Genomic DNA, 18,989 nt, shown 5'->3' on the forward strand with positions numbered 1-18,989 from the left:
TCGGCATAAAAGTTTTGTGTATCGTTGCTGACTTACCGCAACTTTAATCACACCTTTTATCACACTTCCAAAACTGGCTAACGTAGCGACGTGATGTGGGTATTCTGAATTACCAAATATGTCACGTGAACATCAAAACAGTTTGTTTAATGTAGATTTAAGCACGATATGTAAAAAACACCGAAATCAACTCCTCAACTCCTGAGTAGGCCTCAGAAGACTCTGTTGTAATTTTTGGCTCGTCCGATATCTGGCTGTTGATTTTCTCTTTCATCATCGGTGTATTTTTCTTCAAATTTCCACATGAGTAAGAACCAATTTGACCGCTGCCAAAATTTACCTGAAACTGGCCGTGTTCCTGATGTGGGACTTGATTAAATACAAATTCTTTAAAAATTGTATTTTCAGAAAGAAAAGTAGAGCCATATATTCTCGAAAAATCCATAGCCAAAAAGTCTAAAGATGATGTCTATTGTCTGATCTGGGAAACCATTGGAAGATCTTACGATACAAGGTAAACGATAAACACCATTATAGTTAATTATATAATATACTAGTGTATACCCGGCCTACGGCCGGGATTTCACTGCCGCAGTAAAAATGGTAGGAGTAATTACCCGCTGAGTCAAAACCCCGGATTAGCGCGAGCAATTCTATTCGAGTGCCCTCACGTATCCAATAGTAGGCTTAACAGATAGTAATTCTTAATGAATAATCAATAGAAATTAACCCTTAACACCATGCACACACCAGCCCAATCATAGTTGTGAACATGCAGTACATTGTAGTATGAAAGTATAACTCTCTTCTACAGTCCAAACAGACCGTTTGACACTCCCCTCCCCTAATAAGTTTATAGTATTATATGACCATGTAATATATAGCGCCATGTAATATATACGCCTACATATGCAGAGAGAGAGCTAGCCGAACTCTTGCCGTTCTTCTCAAGCCCATTTTATGTAATCATATATTTGTGGTAGCAAAACCAAACATTAAACCACTTACCACCGGCCGATTTTTATAAAATTTGCTTATTTGCTTCGTCAGAGTTTTGTGTCGCACTAAACCGATAAAACCAGTCCCGTAACTATTAGCCGTTTTTTTTGTATAACCGTTCGAAATTACACACAGACACACACACAGACACACACACGACACACACACATTCTGGTGTTATTATGTTGATACTACACTTGCTATGGCCCTGACCTCTGTATCGTCCTCATTGGCACAAATCCAAATATCACTCTCTAACAACATATTAATGTGGATATTCTGTTTTTAGAAACACACTGACCCCTGGTATGCAGATGCTCGGTGTTGTTTCTGAGTTGGTGAGGTTGATGGGGTGTGAACCTGCCCAATGGATGACTGGCTTTATCAAGTAATGTGTAATATGCCATTTCCTATGTTAAATTGTATGTGTGGCAACCAAATAAAGCTTTGAATTAGATCTAGCTAAGATAAAATATTTTGATAAACAAATTAGTGCAATGTTTTGTAAATGCATACCGATGAAAAATGAAATGAAGAAACTAGATGTAAAGTAATTTATATCAATATTGAATTCTTGTGTTGAGCCATATCCAATTATTATCATAATATGCTAGGTACGATCTCAGCGAGGAATTTAAACAGGGTATCGAGAACAACGCTGAAGTGACGAGGAAGCAGAAGGTGAAGAGGTTAGTTTCCTCTGTTGTAGATTTGAGAAGAGAAATGTACTTACAGAACGGTGGCCGTGAGAGTTCACCACACAGTTCTATACTCAACTCAGAGATTCGATACTAAATTGAATCATAACAATTTCCTAACCATCCTGCTGTTGAACATCAATTTATAATGTAAGCCCACCTATAACATATTATCTCCTATTACTTTAAGCTCCTGTAAGTTCCACTTAATTTCAGAACTAGACCGTCTGTGACGTTGTATCAGTGGGACAGTTTCTATCCTGGCTCGTGTTATGTAGTTACTGTTGAACAAGACTACCAAACTCAACCTCACCACCAAACCGGAGATGATAGAACGGTTCTGTCAAGCAACAGGATACAACAGAATATGGTAGGTGATTTCATTCGATTTAAAGACCTAGTGATCCACCTACCTTCTTCATAAGAATATCTTTTTTTAGTATGAAATTTTTCAATGTTGCTTTATTAGCCGGAACCTTATATCCGGTAGTTTCATCTTTAAAATACTTAAATATTGTGCCACTATTTAAACAACAATACAGTTTGTAGAGATTATCTGATAGTGGTGAAGTGATAAATTAAAAACGAGGGGTGTCTACAAGAGTCATCCCGAGTGGTTGAAGAGTACGGTACATGGAACGTGGGATCAGGGAGTAACAGCTTCCCTCAACAAGAGTGCAGTGCTCCTGAAGAAGTGGTGATATTGTCCGGTGGTGTCAATAACGGTTAACGATGGCAACCTTATTTTTAGGTGGGTGTGTTATAAATTGTGCAGCCCCCGGGGGATTATTATATTGTTTTTATATCTCTCTCCAGAGTTGAGATTGATAATACAATAATAAGTTTGACTCATAATCTATATCTCTGAAATTTCTGTGCCATTCTAAAAGAATTACGTGAGGTTATAAAGTCGCGTATGGGCCGTTACTTCTGGCCGACTCTGTTAATTGGGTAGCTCTGGCAGTGTAGTCAGGGTCATAACATTTTAGAATTAAAATATTTTAATTTTAGCAGGGAGATAAATTATAATCATCACTATTAAACGGTCTAATTACACATCTAATTAACACAGGACTGACGCGGTAGGGATGAAAGCACTTCGGAGAAAACAGTAACCACTTCTCAATTCTCTTGACTCAGTCACCTTGGTTAATATCACCGTTAAGAACAGGGCTGCTAACGGACTGAGATGTACCTCCTTGGGGGTATCCTGGTAGTACTCTTCCACTTAGAACTGTTTTTGCTGGGGGTGATGCAACGTCATTAAATGTCAAGTATTCCATAAAACCCCAAAACTACATTGACATTAATGACATTAATTGACATTAATTACATTATTGACATTAATTGACATTTAAATTGACATAAATTGACATTATTCGATAATATTCAAGATATTCACGTCTATGTAGTTAGATCGGTTCAAAAAAACAAAAATGTCCTTAATAATTATAGTATGGTTCTTATCTTTGATCCTTTAGTTCAAAGACCACCAAAAAAAATTTCAGCTTCCAACTCTCCATCTTCGTCCCCACCGGCCACGCCCCATATTTTATTGTTTCTTATACAGTACAATAATTCTAGAATCCGGCTTTTTCTTTTTAGTATGGAAGGAGTAATGTTTAGCGTTTAAAATTCGTTATTCAAAATAAATGTCATGAAGAGGCATTTCGTTTACTGTGGGTTTTAAGTTCTGATGATGTGAGACCATCGCCTTGGATGGCCAAGCCCATTTAAGCAAAATTAAATCTCGGGATACGTATTATTTAGTTTATTGTTTAAATGATCTGAATTTTTTCACATTTCACGTTGATGATTTCCATATGGGTGGATAGTAGTGAATATATGATGATTATAAACGGTCTAAAGTGGCTAAAAATATGGTAGAACTACATAATCTCTGGTCGAAAAATATCATGTCAATTAATGTCAGTAGTCCAAAATTTGCCAAACAGACATTAATTGACATTAATTGACATAATTGACATTAATAGACATTAATTGACGTTAATTTGACGTTGCCGTTCCCCCCGTTTTTTGCTAGAGTAGGAACGCGACCGTCTAGAGGTTTTGGCTGCCGAGACCAGCAAAGACCGGATATTTCCGGTTGTCGCATTTTTTTTCCGGGCCGGAACCGGTAATAATAAGAAGATATTTAAGGCTGCCGAAAATTGAATTACTCCTTGATTGTGGGTTTTAATCAATATATAATATTAAAAGCCATGGACACAATGGAGAAAGTGCTAACAGTCCGCTAAAACTGTGTCTTCACCCGCCCTATTTCAAATTTCACCCAAACTTCTGCGCTGTGACACAGTCACTTGTGATATGTTGTGCGAGCAGTGCAAGGTCACTGATTGATCTGCTGTATGGCAGAGCTAGAAACGAGTTGAAATAAAATCAAAAACATTGCAAGAATTCACTGCGCAATGCTAGCACAAATGTACAAATTGCTTCAGTAGTAAAGCCCAAGATCCACACCAGTGCGAGCTCTTATAAGTTTCGTGGCGTCAATATAACCGAGGAAAAATGTCCAAAGTTTTTTAATGGCATGATGGGCCTTAGTTTAATCCTTGACATGTAAGGGGAGGTTTGCCAACGGGTTGTTTACCACAATAAAGCAGGGACCCTCTGGCTCTGCTTGAAATGCTCCATAAGTATAGCATAATGGTAGCTGTTTTTGACTCTAACCCACGTCAAAAATCTCACATCAACGGGTCTTGAACATTCGCTGACAGATACAGGCGACCGTGAGGCGTGAATTTACCGGTCACTGAGAGCAATGACTGGGACGGCCCCTTAGTAAGAATTTTTACAGAAATATGATACAGTTTAGGAACACTAAAAAAAGAAATGTGCCTGTTGATATCCGGCCAAATTTTTGAAACCGACGAAACCGGAACCGAACCGAGATTAAAGCCGAATATCCGGCTGGAAACCGGATTCAGGCCGGATATCCGGTCAGTTCCTATGCTAGGGAGCTTTATTCTACTATGGTCCATGGAGATATTTCTTCTTCTGGCTATAAATAATTTAACTTTTTGTTTTTTACTTAAAAACTTTACTATGTGTTATTTTATCGCGATGTTCTTTATTCACAGACAAATAAATCCAATCCCCGTTTTGACCCTGAATATCCCTAACAGGGGCCCGTACACCTATACATCTAAGGACATGTACAACAGTAAGAGTGTACTGGAGGTGACCCTCAAACGCAAGTTAGCCCGCAGAGGTCCTCCTCATTAACCCTGAAAACAAGTGAGTTGTACCCGTCTTGGATGATGGCTATAGGTTCATTTTAGTAGATAAATTAAGGATTTATCTGTGTGATAAGGTACACAATCTCGAACTGTAGCCTACTCACAACTAGGAATTTTTTGGTTAGAAGTTGTAAATCATAATGTAACATGTAAATCATTGTAAATGTAACAGTGATAAATGTATCAGTGGAAATCAATTGCAAATGTAACAGTGTTAATGTAACAGTGTTACAACTCTTCAGACATGCTGTTGAGTACATTGAACTGCCATGTAAAACTGGAGACACCCTGCTACCATCTAAAGAAGGTGTGATGTGGTGAGGATGTGGAGTGTCAGGGTTACTAAAGTGGGGTGTATGTCTCGACTTGATGACGGTCAGTAAGTCTGTACTTCAGTCAGTAGTCCTGTAGTTTAGTCATTAGCAATGTATTTCAGTCAGTATCTGTATTCAGTCAGTAGACTGTAGTTCTTCAAGCGTGTTCAGTCAGTAGTCGTAGTTCCAGTCATTAACGTCTGTACTTCATCAGTTAGTTCTTGTACCTATCAGTCAGTAGTCTGAGTTCAGTCAGTAGTCTGTAGTTCAGTCAGAGTCTGTACTTCCAGTCAGTAGCTGTACTTCATCAGTAGTCTGTAGTTCAGTCAGTAGGCTGTAGTTCAGTCAGTAGTCTGTACTTCAGTCAGTATCTGAGTAACTTCATCAGTAGTCTGTACTTCAGTCAGTAGGTCATGTAGTTCATCATAGTCTGTAGTCAGTCAGTAGTCTGTGTACTCCAGTCAGTAGTCAGTACTTCAGTCCAGAAGTCTATAGTTCAGTCATATCTGTAGTTCCAGTCAGTATCTACTTCAGTCAGTAGTCCTGTACTTCTGTCATGTAGTCTGTAGTTCATCAGTAGGTTTTAGTTCAGTCAGTAGTCCTGAATTAGGTCAGTATCTGTAGTTCAGTCAGTAGTCGTACTTCAGGTCAGTAGTCTGTACTTCAGTCAGTAGTCTGTACTTCAGTCAGTAGTCTGTACTTCAGTCAGTAGTCTGTAAGTTCATCAGTGGTCTGTACTTCATCAGTAGGTCTGTACTTCAGTCAGTATCTGTACGTCAGTCAGTAGTCTGTTAGTTCAGTCAGTAGTCTGTACTCAGTCAGGATCTGTAGTTTAAGTCATAGCATGTATTCAGTCAGTATCTGTAGTCAGTCAGTAGTCCTGTAGTTCAGTCAGTCGTTCCTTAGTTCATCAGTAGTCCTGTAGTTCAGACAGTAGTCTGTACTTCAGTCAGTAGTCTGTACTTCAGTCAGTAGCTGTACTTCAGTAGTAGTCTGTACTTCAGTCAGTAGTCCGTGTACTTCAGTCATTAGTCTGTAGTTTCAGTCAGTAGTCCTGTACTTCATCAGTAGTCATGAAGTTTAGTCAGTAGCATGTAGATTCAGTCAGTAGTCTGTAGTTTCAGGTCATAGTCTGAGTTCAGTCAGTATCGTAGATCAGTCAGTAGTCTGAGTTCAGTCATAGTCAGTACTTTCAGTCAGTAGTCTGTACTTCACTCATAGTCTGTACTTCAGTCCAGTAGGGTCTGTAGTTTCAGTCAGTATCTGTAGTTCAGTTCAGTAGTCTGTACTCATCTGGGGGGGTCAGTAGCTGTACGTCAGTCCGTAGTCTGTAGTTCGGTCAGTAGTCTTACTTTCAGTCAGTAGTCTGTACTTTCAGTCAGTAGTCTGTAGTTTCAGTCTGTAGTCTGTAGTGTCAGTCAGTAGTCTGTAGTTTAGGTCAGTAGTCTGTAGTTCAGTCAGTAGTCTGTACTTCAGTCTAGTCAGTCTTATATCACGTTTTGTATTAATACTGCCGGTGTATGAACCTTCGAGACCTCAAGCTAGTGGTCAATATGAATGATAATGAACAAAAATGAATATGAATATATCGTATAAATGATAGTGAATACGAAAGTTTTAGTTATTGATGGATTGCACTAACCCGGAGGCAGTACACTGCATTAACGCCTTAAAATGTTTAATTACAATCAATTTAAAGATATACACACATACATAAATTATAATAACACTATAGGGAATGAAATAGTTCTTATCTCTTACATTTAATTTAGAACATAATACAGAGTCTGAAAGAATGTCACAGATACTTATCAGGAAAATGGCAGTGAAATTGTTGGATGGCGTGTAGCATTGTAAAATACCTCGAAGATAGTCTAATTTCGTTCTGCATAAAAGTTTTGTGTTCGTTGGCTGACTCCCGCAACTTAGTCACCCTTTTATCAACACTTCCTAAACCTGGGCACGTAGCGACTGTGGAGTGGGGTATTCTGTTTACAAAGATATGTCAGGGGGAGACGTGAACATCTAAACAGTTTGTAATTAGTTTAAGCACGATATTAAACACCGAAATCAACTCTCTAGTATCCTCAGATAGACTCTTGTAATATTTTGGCTCGTCGATATCTGCTGTTGATTTTCATCAGCAATTCGGTGTATTTTTCTTCAAATTTTACACATGAGTAGAACCAATTTGTCCCGCCAAAATTTACCTGAACTGCCGGGGTTTCCGAGTGGATATTGATTAAATACAGAATTCTTTAAAAAATGTATTTTCAGAAAGAAAAGTAGGAGCAATATCTCGAAAAAAAAAAGAAAAAGCATAGCCAAAAAGTCTAAAGATGATTCCGATTTCTGATCTGGAAAAACCATTGGAAGATCTTATCAACAGGTACACGATAAACACATTTATTGTTAATTATATAATATGACTAGTGTAACCCGGCCTACGGCGCGGGAATTTCACTGCCGGGCAGTTAAAAAGGAGATAATTACCCGCTGAGTCAAAACCGATTAAGCGAGCAATCTATTCGAGTGCCCATCCACGTATCCATAGTATTGCTTAAAAGATGTAATTCTTTAATGAAAATCAATAGAAATTTAACCCTTAACACCATGCACCACACCCAGCCTATCATATTGTGACATGCATTACTGTCGTATGTAAGTATGAACTCTCTCTACCGTCCAAACAGACCGTTTTTGAGCACTCCCTCCCCTAATAAAGTTTATAGTATTAAAAGACCATGTAATATAGACGCCATGTAATATACACGCACATATGCAGAGAGAGAGCTAGCCATCGTAACTCTTGCCGTTATTCTCAAGCCATTTTATTTTAACATATTTTGTGGTACAAAACCATCAACTAATCACATACAGCTACCGGCCGATATTTATAAAATTTGCTTATTGGCTTTCGTCAAGTTTGTCGGCACGATAACCGAAAAAAACCAGTCCCGTAAGACTATTAAACCGTTTTTTTTGTATAACCGTTTCGGCAATTACACACAACACACACACAGACACACACACAGACACACACACATTTCTGGTGTTATTAAGTTGATAATACACTTGCTTATGACCCTACCGTTGTATCGTCTCATTGGCACAATCCAAAATATCAGTCTCTCTAACAACATTACATGTGGGATTTCTGTTTTTAGAAACTGTCCCTGGTATCTGATGCTCGGTGTTGTTTCTGAAGTTGGTGAGTTGATGTGGTAGTGAACCTGCCCAATGGATTGCTGCTTTATCAGAGTAATGTGAAATATGCATTTCTATGTTTAAATGTATGTGTGGCACTCAAATAAGCTTTGACTTTGATCTAGCTAAGATAAAATATTTGATAACAAATTAAGTGCAATGTTAAAATGCATACCGAATGAAAATGAAATGAAAGAAACTAGATGTAGAAGTAATTTATATCATATTGAAATTCTTGTGTTGAGGCCATATCTAATTAATTATCATAATATGCTAGGTACTGATATCAGCGAGGAATTAACATTGTTATCGAACAACGCTGAAGTGAACGAGAGCAGAAGGTGAAGAGGTTAGTTGCCTCTGTTGTAGATGAAGAAGAGAAATGTACTTACAGAACGGTGGGCGTGAGAGTTCACCACACTGTTCTATACTCAAACTCAAGATCCGATACTAATTAATCATAACAATTTCCTAACAGCCTCTTTTGAACATGCAATTTATAATGTAAGCCACCTATAACATAGATCTCTAGTTCTTTAAGCTCCTGTAATTCACTTAATTTCAGGAACTGCTAGACGCTCTTGTGACGTTTGTATCAGTGGGACAGTTCTATATCGCTGCACGGTTGTTTTGATGTAGTTACTGTTGACAAGACACGCAAACTCAACCTCACCCCAAACCGAGATAGTGAACGTTTCTGTCAAGCATCAGGATATCAACAAGAATATGGTAGTGATTTCATTCTATTTAAAGGACTAGTGACCCCTACCTTCTTCATAAGAATATCTTTTTTAGTATGAATGTTTTCATTTGCTTTATTAGCCGGAAACCTTATTTCCGGAACGGTTTTTTCATCTTAAAAACTTTAAAATGATTCGTGCCACTATTTTAAAAAACAAAAATACAGTTTTAGGATTATCTGTTAGTTGAAGTTTGTAAACATTAAAAACGTGCCACAAGGAGTCATCCAGAGTGTTTTGAAGAGTAACGGTACATGTGAACGTGGAGTCAAGGGAGTTAACAGCCGTTCCTCAACAAGAGTTGGCAGTGCTCTGAAGAAGTGTGATATGTCCGTGGTGGTCAATACGGTTAACAGGCAACCTATTTTAGGTGAGGTGTGTTATAAATTGTGCAGCCCGGGGATTTAAATTGATTTTAGTCCTCTCTCCGAGAGTTTTTGAGATTGAATAATACAATAAGAAGTTGACTCATATCTTTAAATAAAAATCTCTGAAATTTCTGTGCAATTCTAAGAAGAATACGTGAGTTATTAAAGGTCGCGTAATGGGCAGTTACTTCTGGGCCACTCTGTATAATTGGGTAGCTCTGTGGCTTGTAGTCAGGGTCAACATTTATAATTAAAATATTCGATTAATTTATGCAGGGAGATAATTATTAATCATCTCTTATACCGGTCTAAATTAAACACAGTCTAATTAACACAGACTGTACGCGGTAGGGATGTAAGCCACTTTCCGGAGAAAACAGTAACCCGTTCACTCTCATGACGGGGGCAGGTTCACCTTGTTAAAATATCACACCGTTACAGAAACAGGCTGCTAACGGACTGAGATGTACCTTCCTTGGGGGTATCCTGGTAGGTACTCTACCACTTAGGGACTGTTTTGCTGGGGGTATGCAACGTCAATAATGTCAGTATTCCATAAAACCCCAAACTGACATTGCATTAATTGACATTAATTGGATATAATTGACTATTAATTGACATGAATTGACATTACTTGACATTATTTGACATATTCGATAAATATCAAATATTCACGTCTATGTAAGTTAGATCGGTCAAAAAAAACAAATGTCCTTAATAATTATGAGTAAGTTCTTATCTGTTGATCCTTAGTCAAAGACCACCAAAAAAATTTCAGCATCCAACTCTTCCATCTTCGGTCCCCACCGGCCACGCCCCATAATTTATTGGGTTCTTATACAGGTAAAATACTTAGAATCGGCCTTTTTTAGTATGAAGGAGTAATGTTAGCTGTTGTAAAATTCGTTTTCCAAAAATAAATGTCCTGAAGGCATTCTTAATGTGGGGTTTAAGTTCTGATGATGTTTGAGAACCACGCCCTTGATGGCCAAGCCCATGTTAAGAACATGACTTCGGGAAACCGAATTAATATTAGTTTTAATTGTTTAATGATCTATTTTTTCACATTTCACATTTCCATATGTGATTTAATATTGAATAATTGATTGAATAAACGGTTCTAAAGTGCTAAAAATATGGTAGAAAACTACATAATCTCTGTCGAAAAATATCATTTCAATTAATGTCAGTATTCCAAAAATTTTTGCAAAACTGACATACTTGACATTAATTGACATTAATTGACAGTAAGTGACATTAATTTGACATTAATTTGACGTTTTGCATTCCCCCCGTTTTGCTAAGTAGGAACCGACCGGTCTAAGGTTTTTGGCTGCCGGACCAGAAAAGACCGGATATTCCGGTTGTTGTCGCATTTTTCCCGGGCCGGAACCGGTAATAAGAAAAGATATTTAAGCTGCCGGAAATTGAGATTAATCCTTGAGTGTGGGTTTTATCAATTAATAATATAAAAAGCCATGTGACACAATGAGAAAGTGCTTACAGTCCGACTAACTGGTTCACGCCCATTTCAAATTCAACCAAACTTCTGCGCTGTGAGCAGCATCACCTTGTTGATAGTTTGTGCGAGCAGTGCAGAGGTCACTGATTGACTGCAGTTTGAGCAGAGCTGAAACGAGTTGAATAAAAACAAACATTGCAAGAATGCACTGCGCCTTGCCTTAGCGAGACACAAATGTACAAATTGCGTCAGTAGTAAAGCCCAAGATCCAGCAGCCAGTGCAGCTCGTATAAGTTCGTGCGTCAATATACCGAGGAATAATGTCCAAAGTTTTTTAAGGCATGAGGGCCTTTGTTTTAATCCTTACTTGTAAGGGGATTAGCAACGGGTTTGTTTACACCAAATACAGCAGGGGCCCTCCGGTCTGGGCCTCTGCTTAAATGCTCATAAGTAAAGCATAAATGGTAGCATGTTTTTGACTCTAACCCACTCAAAAATCTCAACATCAACGGGTCCTATGAACATTCGCTGACAGATACAGCGACCGTGGAGGCGTGTAATTTACCGGTCACTGAGAGCAATGGACTGGATGCCCCTTAGTAAGAATTTTTGACGAAATATTATACATTTTAGAACACTTAAAAAAGAAATGTCTGTTGAATATCCGCCAAATTTTTTGCAACCGGACCGAAACCGGAAACGGAACCGAGATTAAGGCCGAATATTCCGGCTGGAACCGGATTCAGCGGATAACCGGTCAGTTTCCTATGCTAGAGGAGCGTTTATTTCAACTATGGTCCATGAGATATTTTCTTCCTTCTGGCTTTAAATATATTTACTTGTTTACTTAAACACTACTATGTGTTATTTTATCGCGATGTTTTCCATTTATTCACAACTAGAATAATCCCCGTTTTGAACCATGAATATCCGCTAACAGGGCTCCAGGTACACCTAATACATCTGAAGACAAGGTACAAACAGTATGAGTGTACTGAGGGTACCCTGCTAAACGCAAGTTAGCCGCCAGAGTCCCTGCTCATTACCCTGAAAAAAACAAGGTGAGGGTACCCTGTCTTGATGATGCTATAGTCATTTTAGTAGATAAATTAAGGATTAATCTGTGTGATAAAGGTACACATTCTCTACTGGTAGCTACTCACAAGAATATTTGGTTAGAAGTTGTAAACATACTGTAACAGTGTAAATCATTGTAAATGTAACAGTGTAAAATGTAACAGTGTAAAACATTGCAAATGTAACAGTGTAATGTAACAGTGTTACAACTCTCAGACAGTGCGGTTGAGTACATTGAACTGCCATGTAACCATGGAGACACCCTGCTACCAACTAAAGAGGGGTGGTGTGGTGGAGGATGTGGAGGTGGTCAGGGTTACTAACTGGGTGTATGTCTCACTTGATGACGGTCAGTAGTCATGGTACTTCAGTCAGTAGTCCGGTATTTTTAGTCAGTAGCATGTAGTCAGTCAGTAGTCTGTAGTTTCAGTCAGTATTCTGTAGTTCAGTCCAGTAGTCTGTAGTTCAGTCCAGTAGTCGGTAGTTAGTCAGTAGTCTGTAACTTCAGTCAGTAGTCTGTACTTCAGTCAGTAGTCTTTAGATTCAGTCAGTAGTCTGTAGTTCAGCTCAGTAGTCTGTACTTCAGTCAGTAGTCTGTACGTCAGTCAGTAGTCTGCAGTTCAGTCATAGTCTGTATTCAGTCATAGTCTGTACTCAGTCTGTAGTCTGTACTACTTCAGTTCGAGTAGTCTGTACTTCAGTCAGTAGTCTGTAGTTCAGTAGTAGTCTGTAAGTTCATACAGTAGTCTGTACTCCAGGCAGTAGTCTGGTACTTCAGTCAGTAGTCGTAGTTTCAGTTCAGTAGTCTGTAGTTCAGTCAGTAGTCTGTACTTCAGGTCAGGTAGTCTGTACTTCAGTCAGTATCTGTAGTCAGTCAGTAGTCCTGTAGTTCAGTCAGTAGTTCTGTAGTTAAGTCAGTAGTCCTGTGTTCATCAGTAGACTGTACATCAGTCAGTTGTCGGTACTTCAGTCAGTAGTCGTACTTCAGTCATAGTCTGTACTTCCAGTCATTAGTCTGTAGTTCAGTCAGTAGGCGTACTCAGTCGTAGTCTGTACTTCAGTCAGTAGTCCTGTACTTCAGTCAGTAGTCTGTAGTTCAGTCAGTATCTGTACTTCAGTCAGTAGTCCCCTGTAGTTTTAAGTCAGTAGCATGTAGTTCAGTCAGTAGTCTGTAGTTCATCAGTATCTGTAGTTCAGTCAGTAGACTGTAGTTCATCCGTAGTCTGTAGTTTCAGAGCAGTAGTCTGTACTTCAGTCAGTAGTCCTGTAACTTCAGTCAGTAGTCTGACTTCAGTCCGTAGTCTGTAACTTCATCAGTAGTCTGTACTTCAGTCAGTAGTCTGAGGTTCAGTCCGTCGCTGTACATCATCAGTAGTCTGTAGTTGTAGTCAGTACATGTAGTTCAGTCAGATAGTCTTAGTTCATGTCAGTAGTCTGTAGTTCCGTCAGTAGTCTGTATTCAGGGTCAGTAGTCTGTAGTTCATCAGTATCTGAACTGTCAGTCAAGTAGTCTGTACTTCAGTCAGTATCTGTACTTCAGTCATAGTCTGTAGTTCATCATAGTTCTGTAGTTCAGGTCCAGTAGTCGTACTTCAGTCAGTAGTCGTACTTCAGTCCAGTAGTCTGTAGTTCAGTCAGTAGTCTGTACTTCAGTCTAGTCTGTACTTCAGTATGTAGTCAGTAGTTAGTCAGTAGTCAGTAGTTAGTCAGTAGTCTGTAGTTTATCAGTAGTCTGTAGTATCAGTCAGTAGTCTGTACTTCATCTAGTCAGTCCATTATATTCACTGTGTATTAATACTGCCGGTGTATTGAACCTCGAGACCTCATGCTATGGTCAAGATGAATGATATGAACAAAAAAGATATGATTAATCGTATAAATGATAGGGAATACGAAAGTTTAAGTTATTGATGGATTGCACTACCCCGGAGGCAGTAACTCTGCATTACAGGCCTTAAATGTTTAATTACAATCAATTTAAAGATATACACACATACATAAATATAATAACACTATTAGGTAATGAAAATAGTTCTTATCTCATACATTAATTTAGAACAGTAATACAGAGTCTGAAAGAAGTCGGACAGATATCTATACCAGGAAAAATTGACAGTGAAATTGTTGGATGGCGTGTAGCATTGGTTAAAATACCTCGAAGATCGTCATATATCGATCTGCGATAAAAGTTTTTTGTGTTTCAGTTGCTGTACTTCCCGCAACCTTTAATCACACCTTTTAATCACACTTCCTAAACCTGGGCACGTAGCGACTGTGGAGTGTGGGTGTATGTCTGATTACCAAATATGTCACGTGCACATCTAAACAGTTTGTAATTAGTTTAAGCGACGATATTAAACACGAAATCAACGTCCGAGTATCCCAGATAAACTCTTTTGTAATTTTGGCTCGCGATATCTGGCTGTTGATTTTTGTCATTCAGCATCGGTGAGGTTTTTCTTCAATTTACAACATGAGTAGAACCAATTTGTCCCGCGCCAAAATTGTACCTGAACTGGCCGTGGTTTCTGAGTGTGGGATATTGATGTTAAATACAGGAATCTTTAAAAAATGATTTCAAAAGAAAAAGTAGAGCATATATTCTCGAAAATCATATCCAAAAATCTAAAGATGATTCTATTTCTGATCTGGGAAAACCATTGGAAGATCTTACCATACAAGGTAAACGATAACACATTTATTGTTAGATTATAAAAATAAAAATAATTTTTTTACTAGTGTAACCCGGCCTAACGGCCGGGATTTCCACTGCCGCAGTAAAAAGGGTAGGAGTAATTACCTGTACCCGCTGCGTCAAAACCCGGATTAGGCGATGCAATTCTATTCGAGTGCCCCTCCGTATCCAATAGTATGCTTAAAAGAAAGTAATTCTTAATGAATAATCAATAGAAATTACCCTTAAAACACCAAATGCACGCACACCACCTATCATATTTGTAACATGCATTTACATTGTCGTATGAAAGTAATGAACTCTCTCTACAGTCGCAAACAGACCGTTTGAGCACACCCTCCCCTAATAAGTTTTAAAGTATTATATGACCATGTAATATATACGCCATGTAATAAATACGCGACATATGCAGAGAGCGAGCTAGCCCCGTAACTCTTGCGTTCTTCTCAAGCCATTTTATTAACATATTTTGTGTACAAAACCATCAAATTAAACCACTTACCACCGTCCGATTTTTATAAAATTTGCTATTGGCTTCGTCTGAGTTTTGTCTGCACTATAACCGAAAAAACAGTCCCGACTAATACCTTTTTTTTGGTATAACCGTTCGGAATTACACACAGACACACACACAGACACACAACACAGACCACACACATTCTGGTGTTATTAAGTTGGATAATACACTTGCATGACCTGACCTTTGACGTCTCATTGGCACAAATCCAAAAAATCACTCTCTAACTACATATTAATTGATAATCTGGTTTTTTAGAAACCTGTCCCCTGGTATGCATGCTCGGTGTTGTTTCTGAAGTTGGTGAGGTTGATGTGGTAGTGGAAACAGCCCAATGGATTGACTGCTTATCAGAGTAATGTGAATATGCATTTCTATGTTAAATTGTATGTGTGGCACCCAAATAAGCTTTGAATGATCTAGCTAAGATAAAATATTTTGATACAAATTAAGTGCAATGTTTAAATGCATACCGAATGAAAAATGAAATGAAGAAACTAGATGTAGGAAGTAAATTGTATATCAAATAGAATTCTTTGTTGAGCCCTATCTAATTATTATCATAATATGCTAGGTACGGATATCAGCGAGGAATTTTACAGTGTTATCGAGAACAACGCTGAAGGTGACGAGGAAGCAGAAGGTGAAGAGTTAGTTCCTCTGTGTAGATTTGAAGAAGAGAAATGTACTTACAGAACGGGTGGGCGGTGAGAGTTTCACCGACACTGTTCTATACTCAAAACTCAGAGAGTTCGATACTAAATTAATCATAACAATTTCCTAACAGCCTTCTTTTGAACATCAATTTTATAGTGTAAGCCACATATAACATAAGTAGCCTCTATTCTTTAAAGCGCCAGTAAGTGTCCACTTAATTCAGGAACTAACCTCTGTACGTTTTTTGATGTATCAGTGGGACAAGTTCTTATCCTGCTCGGTTGTTGATGTAGTTACTGTTGGACAAGACAACGCAAACTCAACCCTCACCACCAAACCGAGATAGTGAACGTTTCTGTCAAGCAAACAGGATATCAGACAAGGAATATGGTAGGTGATTCCTCGATTTAAAGAAAGATCTAGTACCACACCTTAGCCTTCTTCATAGAATATCGTTTTTAGTATGAAATGTTTCAATGTTCTTATTAGCCGAACTTATTGGTCCGGTAGGTTTTCATCTGTAAAAATACTTTAAATGATTGGCCACTATTTAAACAAAAATACCGTTTTAGGATTATCTGATAGTTGAAGTTGTAACATTAAAAACAGGTGCTACCAGTAGTCATCCACGAAGTGGTTTAAAAATAGAAGAGTACGGGGTACATGGTGAACGTGGGAGTCCAAGGAGTAACAGCCTTTCCTCACAAGAGTGCATGCAGGCTCCTGAAGAAGTGGTGATATTTCCGGGTGGTGGTCAATACGTTAACGATGGCAACCTATGTTAGGGTGAGGTTGTTATAAATTGTGCAGCCCCGGGGGATTATTAATTGGTTTTAGTTTCTCTCTCCAGAGTTGAGATTGAATAATACAATAATTATTTGACTCATATCTAAAAATCTCTGAAATTTTCTGTGCAATTCTAAGAAGAATTACGTGAGTTATTAAAGGTTCCGATGGCAGTTACTTCTGGCCACCTGTAATAATTGGGGAGCTCTGGCAGTGTAGTCAGGGTCAAACATTTATAATTAAAATATTTAATTTTAGCATGGAGATGAAATTATTTAATCATCCTTATAACTGTCCTAATTAATCACAGTCTAATTAACACAGGACTGTACGCTAGGGATGAAAGCACTTTCGGAGAAAACAGTAACCACGTTCTCTTCTCTCTGACGCAGGTCACCTTGTTAAGATCACCGTTAAGAAACAGGCTTGCTAACGACTGAGATGTACCTTCCTTGGGGGTATCCTGGTAGGTAATCTTCCACTTAGGGACTGTTTTGCTGGGGTGATGCAAACGTCCCATTATTGCAGTATTCCATAAAAACCCCCAAAACTGACATTGACATTAATTGTACATTAATTGACATCTAATGACATGAATTGACATTAAATTGACACTAATTGACACTAATTGACATTATTTCGATAAATATTCAAGATATTCACGTCTATGTAAGTTAGATCGTTCAAAAAAAACAAAATGTCTTAAATAATTATGAGTATGTTCTATCTTATGATCCTTAGGTCAAAGACCACCAAAAAAATTTCAGCTTCCAACTCTTCCATCTTCGGTCCCCCCGCACCGGCCCACGCCCATATTTTATTGGTTTCTTATACAGGTAAAATATCTAGAAATCGGCTTTTTTAGTATGAAAGGAGTAATGTTAGCTGTTTAAAATTCTTATTCAAAAAAATAAATGTCATGAGGCATTTCGTTTATGTGGGTTTTAAGATCTGATGATGTTGAGACCACCACGACGCCTTGGATGGCCAAGCCCCATTTAAAAATATTAAAATTTCGGGACACCGATTATTTTATTTTATTTGTTTAATGATCCTGATTTTTTCACATTTCACATTTCCATATTTTGATAGTAGTGAATAAATTGATGATATAAACGTTCTAAAGTGCTAAAAATATGGTAGAAACTACATAATCTCATGTCGAAAAATATCATTCAATTAAATGTCATATTCCAAAATTTTGCAAACTGACATAATTGACATTAATTGACATTAATTGACATTAATTGACATTAATTGGACATTAATTGACGTGCATTCCCCCCGTTTTGGCTAGAGGTATGACCGACCGGTCCTAAGGTTTTGGCTGCCGGACCAGAAAAGACCGGATTATTCCGGTTTGTTCGCATTTTTCCGGCGGAACCGGGTAGATAAGAAGAAGATTATTTAAGGCTCCGGAAAATTGAGATTGATCCTTGTTGTGGGTTTTATCGAATTATAGATATTAAAAGCCATGTGGACACAATGCGAAAGTGCTTACAGTCCGACTAACTGTGTTCACGCCTATGTCACATTTCAACAACCAAACTTCTGCGCTGTGGAGCAGCAGTCACTTGTGATATGTTGTCGAGCAGTGCAGAGGTCACTGATTGATCTGCTGTATGAGCAGAGCCTAGAAACGAGTTGGAATAAAATCAAAACATTGCAAGAATTCACGTGCGCTTGCCTAGCACAAATGTACAAATTGCCTTCAGTAGAAAAGCCAGATCCAGCAAGCAGGCAGCTCTTATAAGTTCGTGGGCGTAATATAACCGAGGATAATGTCCAAAGTGTTTTAATGGCATGATTGGCCTTTGTTTTTAATCCTTGACATGTAGGGATTAGCACACGGGTTTGTTTTACCACAATAAAGCAGGACCCTCTTGCTCTGCTTGAAATGCTCCATAAGTAAAGCAATAAATGGGAGCTGTTTTGAGACTCACCACTCAAAGAAAATCTCACGCCGATCAACGGGGTCTTGAACATTCGCTGACAGATAACAGGCGACCGTGAGGCGTGGAATTTACCGTCACGAGAGCAATGGACTGGATGCCCCTTGTAAGAATTTTTGACAAAATATTATACATTTTAGGAAACTTAAAAAAGAATGTCCTGTTGAATATCCGGACCCCAAATTTTTTGAAACCGGACCGAAACGAACCGGAACCGGAATTTAAAGCCGATATCCGGCTGGAACCGATTCAGCCGA

The sequence above is a fragment of the Bolinopsis microptera genome, chromosome 5, assembly GCF_026151205.1.
Source record: "Bolinopsis microptera isolate Bmic1 chromosome 5, MBARI_Bmic_1.0, whole genome shotgun sequence".
NCBI lineage: Eukaryota > Metazoa > Ctenophora > Tentaculata > Lobata > Bolinopsidae > Bolinopsis > Bolinopsis microptera.